Source organism: Schistocerca piceifrons, chromosome 2 (genome assembly GCF_021461385.2).
Source record: "Schistocerca piceifrons isolate TAMUIC-IGC-003096 chromosome 2, iqSchPice1.1, whole genome shotgun sequence".
NCBI lineage: Eukaryota > Metazoa > Arthropoda > Insecta > Orthoptera > Acrididae > Schistocerca > Schistocerca piceifrons.
In genome coordinates, this window is record NC_060139.1 from 600,038,570 (window position 1) to 600,045,452 (window position 6,883).

The following is a 6,883-nucleotide window of genomic DNA, read 5'->3' on the forward strand; positions in this document are numbered from 1 at the left end:
ATTTCAGAAAAAAATTCATGATTTATTCAAGAGAAATAGCTTCACATACTGAGCAAGTCAGTTGACTCGGAGGCCCACCTCTCTCTCCTATGCAAGCAATCATACCGAATTATTCCAGTTAGTGCGTTACCCATAGGAAATGGAAAATTGTAAACTTTGGTGGCTGACTGATGAATATGTGACGCAACAGCGTAATTTTTCTTCGCAAATGTCAAGGTTAGTAAACAGGGAACATGTCGATACCATGGCATAAAGTCTATGCGAATTTCACGTCGTGTACTCAGTTGGACAGAAATTATGTATCACAGACAGGTGTGTGAACAATGTACACTCTCCTCCCGAACAGGCCATGAAGGCTCAACGGTACTGACCGGCCGCCGTGTTACCCTCAGCTCATAGGCGTCACTGGATGCGGATATGGAGGGGCGTGTGGTCAGCACACCGCTCTCCCGGCCGTATATGTCAGTTTTCGAGACCAGAGCCGCTACTTCTCAATCAAGTAGCTCCTCCGTTTGCCTCATAAGGGCTGAGTGAACCCCGCTAGCCACCAGCGCTCGGCAGACCGGATGGTCACCCATCCAAATGCTAGCCCAGCCCGACAGCGCTTAACTTCGGTGATCTGACGGGAACCGGTGCTACCACTGCGGCAAGGCCGTTGGCCGAAAAATGTACACAGATGTCAGCATTTGAGAGAGAATGTACACCTGGGCTCAAAGAAGCTAGTTGGAATAATCGGCAAATCACTCTGTATTTGGATAGGAGCGATCGGCCTTGGGAAACGATAGCAGTTAAGCCCGAGCGTTTGCCAGTGAGGTGCTCAGAGCATCTGGTGCCTTATTGACCACGAAGACCATTAATAGGCGGCTCAGAGAAAGGAAGATGAGTTCACAGAGCCTCTTGCACCAACTACCATTGACCTCTTTAAACCAAAACTCCATTCTACAGTACTATCAGGACATTCAGCCTGCAAGATCGTTGACTAGAGTCTTCAGTGATGAGTACCGCTTCGAAATGACCTGCGAAGACGTGTCTGAAGACATCCTGGACAGCAGTGGAATGCCAACCTGAATGTCGTCCACCACACCGCTCGACAACCACGACTGGTGGTCTGGGGTGTCATTTGTTTCATAGCAGGACAGGTTTGGCTGCATTCGCGACGCTCTTACAGCACAGAGCTGCGTCGACTATATTCGATACCCTGTTTCGTTGCCCTTCATGAGAAGCCATCTTGGGTCTACATTTCAACAAGATAATGCTCGCCCGCACACTGAGAGAGTTTCTGTTGCTTGTCTTTGTGCTTGTCAAACTCAGCCTTGGCCAGCAAGCTCGCTGGATCTCTTCCCAATTGAGAACCGTTGGAGCATTGTTGGCAGGGCCCTCCAACCAGCTCGGGATTTGGACGATCCAACGCACCAATTAGACAACATTGGCGCGATATCCCTCAGGAGACTACCCAACAACCTCACCAATCACTACCGTGCTGAATAACTGACTGCATCACAGCCAGAGGTGGACCAGTGCGCTACTCACTTGCTCACTCTGTGATGCTCTTCCGCTTGAGTAAAACATCCAATTTTTCCGACACTTCAATCGTTTGTATGTCTGTACACGTACTTCACATCTACAGATTTCCTTCCCATTTGGCTAATTCCTTCGTGATGTGTGTTTTCTTTCACCTTAGAGTGTATTATGGAAGAACTTTAGGCATGATCAGAATATCATGATGTGCGGAAATATACTTTTTTAAATTTGTCCGGGAAAAGTAGAAAGTAAAATCTTTTTTCAATAATTCTTCATGTTGTACACTAACAAATTTTCACATTATTTAGGATAAAATTTTCGTTAATTTTTAAGTCTGTCAAGGCAATTGTTTATTACAACAAGCCTGCACCACAACCCAAGCCGTGAATCATTTTTGTAAACATGTACGCAGAAGAAAGATTCCTATCGTAGCTACTCTTTCGCTAACACAAATAATCTATGTATTAACTTAAGGTACCATAAGCATAGAGGATTTTTGAGTTAGTTGCAGCTGCCCGACTTTGTAACGAAAGAATTTTGCTTCGCTGAGAGTTATCTTTTAATTCAATTTCTGGGGAGTGAAGTGTTGACGTAACTGCACAGTCATCATATTACGTTAATCTCACTTATCGCTGTGTGATACAATTTTATTTTTATGTAGCTCTTTCGTAGTTATCTAGTGAGTATACAGCAACAGCGTCTGAGAAAGCTGCCCTGCGCTCTCCATGGTAGGCCTGCTGTGAGGGAATGGGCAGTTCACAGAACTGGTCTGTGGCCATAGCGAGTTGGACTGGCGCCTGCATCACTCGGGTCGCTGTGCACCGTGCCTACCCTACAGCTTCCGTAGAAGCATCGAGTAAGGCGTTTCTTCTTTTCTGCCCGACTCCAAAGGTTGAGATGCCACACCACCATCTCGCCAGCAGGGCGGAGTCTCTTGTGTTTAAAAATTTGGTTCAGTCAATTCTACTGCATCGCTCTGGACAGTGTTCCTCATGCGTAAGTTTGACCAATGATGAAGATACTTCTTCGGCTGAGCGCTAACTTTGTGTTGAAAAATGTATTTCTTCTACACAAAAGAATGGAAATTATGTGTACTTCTCCCTGTTTTCTCACGAACTTAGTAACAATTCTCACCCGTCACTTTGACAACGGCATCTCCTCCATGTACAGTTGTAAGGGAGTAGGGAGTTGAGTGTGGTGAACTTGGACACTGGGCGCTCTATTCTGGGACTCCGTGGGGAGAGCATCATCTCAGGTGCCGTTTAGTTTTGGTTGGCGCACGGTTGCCATATATGAAAATGTAAACAGTGCGATTGTGATAATGCAATCCACATTCCGTGAAAATTGTTACTTATTTACTTCGCCATGCAGCTTTTCCGCGGTTTTTTGGTACTTCTTACTGTGTCAGCGTCACTTTGTAACTTAATTTAACTATACAGAACTTCGGTACCTGTTAATCTCATTGTGTATTATGTCAATAATTAGTGCAAATAAATAAGAGTTAATCTCAGATTTAACTTAGGTTTCAAGATCCTGGAATCTGTCCTGCTACTTGTCCCTGTTAGATGGCCCTTTAGAAACGAATATCATCGGTTGTATTCCCAAATGATACACTTCACTGAGTCGGCGTTGTTCTTGTGCACAGTGATCTATTACAGAGATAACGTACTTGTTTGGCAAAGCAATGAACACTGCACCCACTCGTTTTATATCAAGAAACTTAGTTTGTCCCGATATTCAGTGTGAAAGCAACGAGCATTAGACACGCTTGCCTTGCATCAGTGCACCATATTCCAATGTGATTTTTTGTGAAAGCAACGAGCGTTGTACGCGCTCGGCTTGTGTGGTGTCACCGCCAGACACCACACTTGCTAGGTGGTAACCTCTAAATCGGCCGCGGTCCATTAGTATACGTCGGACCCGCGTGTCGCCACTGTCAGTGATTGCAGACGAGCGCCACCACACGGCAGGTCTAGAGAGACTTCCTAGCACTCGTCCTAGTTGTACAGCCGACTTAGCCAGAGATGGATCACTGACAACTACGCTCTCATTTGCCGAGACGATAGTTAGCATAGCTTTCAGGTACGTCATTTGCTACGACCTAGCAAGGCGCTACAGCCACAGCTGCTGACCCTGTCCTTGCTACCGTTTTGCGTTTTGTTGCTACTCAATGGCCCTTGTCAAAGTCACGGATCGAGGATCCGTTGGATCGCCGATTTTTTGCTTACAAGGAGAGACTTTTTGTTCGACGTGGTGTTTTGCTGTTGCGTTCTGATAATGATCAGTCCCGGGTCGTGGTCCCACGTTCGTTGCAGACCTCTGTCTTACGGCTTCTCCCCAAGGACATTGGGGTATAGTGAGAATGAAAGAACTTGCTCGTCAGCACTGTACTTGGTTCGGCATCGATACTGCAATTACGAAAATGTGCTCTTCTTGCATGGCGTGTGCCGAACAACAATCCGCACCAGCGCGGAAATTCTTTGCATGGCCAAAAGCCACTTCCCCTTGGCGACGCTTACACATAGATTTTGCTTGTCCATTCTGGAATGCTCGATGCTTGGTTGTAGTAGATTCTTTCAGTAATTTTCCTTTTTTTGTCCGGATGTCTTCCACGACGTCATCTGCCACCATCCAAGCGTTATCTGCTATCTTTTGCATTGAAGGTGTTCCACAGACTATTGTTTCCGACAATGGCCCACAATTCATGTCCGCAGAATTTCAGTCATTCTGCAAGGCCAATGGTATTCAACATCTGACATCCGCGCCGTTTTCGCCTCAGTCAAACGGTGCCGCTGAACGATTGGTCCGGACTTTCAAGTCACAGATGTTGAAGTTGAAAGAGTCGCATTCTCGGGAGGACGCGTTGTTGCTCTTTTTGTCTTCGTATCGCTCTCAGCCTCGAGATGGTCGCTCGCCGGCTGAGTTGCTCTACGGTCGTCCTCATCGAACCTTGATGTCTTTGCTGCATCCGCCGCATCAGTATCCTGTGCAGCGGCAGACGCCTGCTTTTGCTCCAGGCGACGTTGTATACTATCGGAACTATCGAGGTTCACAGCGTTGGCTCGCAGGGCGCATTCTTCGCTGCCTCGGCCGCGCTATGTATTTGGATTTGTGGGGCCTCTGGTGAGGTGCGTCGGCATCTCAATCAGCTGCGCCTCTGTAGTCGCACGGGTTCTGCCGCTCCCCGTCTGCTTTCAGCGCCGGTGCCGTCCGGTCAGCGCCCTGGGGACCCATCTACTGGCTCGCCTCATCCCCAGGTGTTACCGACGCTGCCTTCAATTTTGCCCCATGGCGACGCGTCGAAGCCGCCGCCGCCGCCGCCTGTTCTCCCGCCGGCGACGCCCGCAGTGGACGCTTCGCTGCAGCCGCCAAGCGCCTCCCTGGGTCACGCGCCGCCGATCGCTTCCCGTGACCAGCTGTCCTCCGACGTGGACCTCGTGCCCGCTTCGGACCAGATTTTGTCTTCGCCCGTCGGCTGCCCCGCCCCGATGGAGGTCGAATCTTCGGCCCCTCCTGTCTCTTTCCGGGTGCATCCACCGCATGTTGGCGTGCACCCTGGACTAGGTTTTCAGGCGTTTCCTTGCTCCCCTCGGACCGAATGGCCGGGTGCGGGTGGCGCAGCCTCGCCTGTTGTTAGGCTCCCCACCTCGTCGCATACGTCAACATGGGGTCCTCCCCACGGCGGGCGGAAGCCTTATAACACAACCATACGCCGATTTGCGGGGGAGGAATGTGATGTCACCGCCAGACACCACACTTGCTAGGTGGTAGCCCTTAAATCGGCCGCGGTCCATTAGTATACGTCGGTCCCGCGTGTCGCCACTGTCAGTGATTGCAGACCGAGCGCCACCACACGGCAGGTCTAGAGAGACTTCCTAGCACTCGTCCTAGTTGTAGAGCCAACTTAGCCAGAGATGGATCACTGACAACTACGCTCTCATTTGCCGAGGCGATAGTTAGCATAGCCTTCAGCTACGTCATTTGCTATGACCTAGCAAGGCGCCATAGCATTTGATATTGAGATTATAACATGTACCGTCAAGAGCGATGTACATCAATTGTGGATTAAAGTTAGGTATTATATCAACTACGTACTTTATTTGCTACTATTAATTCCCTTAACTGTTCCAGACCTCGCGCCAGTCAGCGTGTAATGAAACGCGTGCATTTCGGCCTCCTCTAGCAACACAGTGTTGGCTCTTCTGCCAACACTACAGCTTGCATCACCACACCGAAACGAAAACGATTCAGTTGAAAGTATCCGACTGTTTTATGGCCTACACATCGTGTTTTGAGAGGCAATGCTCTCTTAATAAGGTTGGCAAACTCAAGTCATAAGATTCAGACACTAAAAAGCCTACTAACACATTTCCGGTGTTCATCAACGGATGTCACAAAAGTGTTGATAAAGGTTTTACTTTTCTAACCTCATGAGTTTATGGCCTGTCTACACTTTTCGTTATAATTAGTGATAAACAGTGTACACTCTGCCTAAATTTCTGACGTCTCTAACTTCCTAGAAAAACGAACCGATAGAATGCAGACAAGCATAGTACTGGAAGTTGTGATGTCATTAAATATGCTGCACTGCTAACGTTCGGAAAAATGAACAACTGTGTTGATTAATTTTGTTTACTTAGCTGAGTTTATTATTAAATAAGAAACTGGAATTCACTGAAACTATGATTATTAAGTGGAACAAAATGGTCCCCAGTCCGTTTAAAGAGCTATGAAATTGACTATGTCTAGTTCAGGTTGAAACTACGTAACAATTACTGTAACATATGTAGGCGACAACTGTCAATGCATGTGCGTGAACTCAACTGAAAAAGCAAGAAATTATAAAATGATTGATAGTTAATTATCGTAGCACTGAATGGAATCGTTTAAAAAATATTTATGTACTAATTTGTAACACGTAACGCAAAAGCGATTAAGAAATGTCACTCATAATAATGCTCACAGTCGTTGGGTTCTTGAATAACTTCTGCCTACTGATCAGAATTCACTACAAGAAAATATAACAGTTTAATTCAAAATGTCTTATAGTTAGCAACAAATAAATGAGGTAACGCCTAATGTACCAAAGCTAAGATCAGTATAGAGAATCAATAAACACGCATAGTAAGGTAACAGTTTTACATTACCTTAAGAATTTTCATTATGTCAGTTACTTCATGAACTTTCATCGGACTGACACAATCATTGTAGCCAAATTATAAAGCTGTCTTTATAATGTCAGCTGGCACTAATGAATGCGAATAGAAATTATAGTATCTGGAATATACATTAATTCTACAACTAGGTCTTGTTTGGTGACAGAAATTCATTCGATGTTGAGCGGAATAACTGTCAGGGTAAG

General features: G+C 46.6%; 1 pseudogene; it reads right to left on the bottom strand.

Annotated features, from left to right (window-relative positions):
- Nucleotides 1-542: 542 nt before the first annotated feature.
- On the bottom strand, nucleotides 543-660 carry LOC124778521 (annotated as a pseudogene).
- Nucleotides 661-6,883: the final 6,223 nt, after the last annotated feature.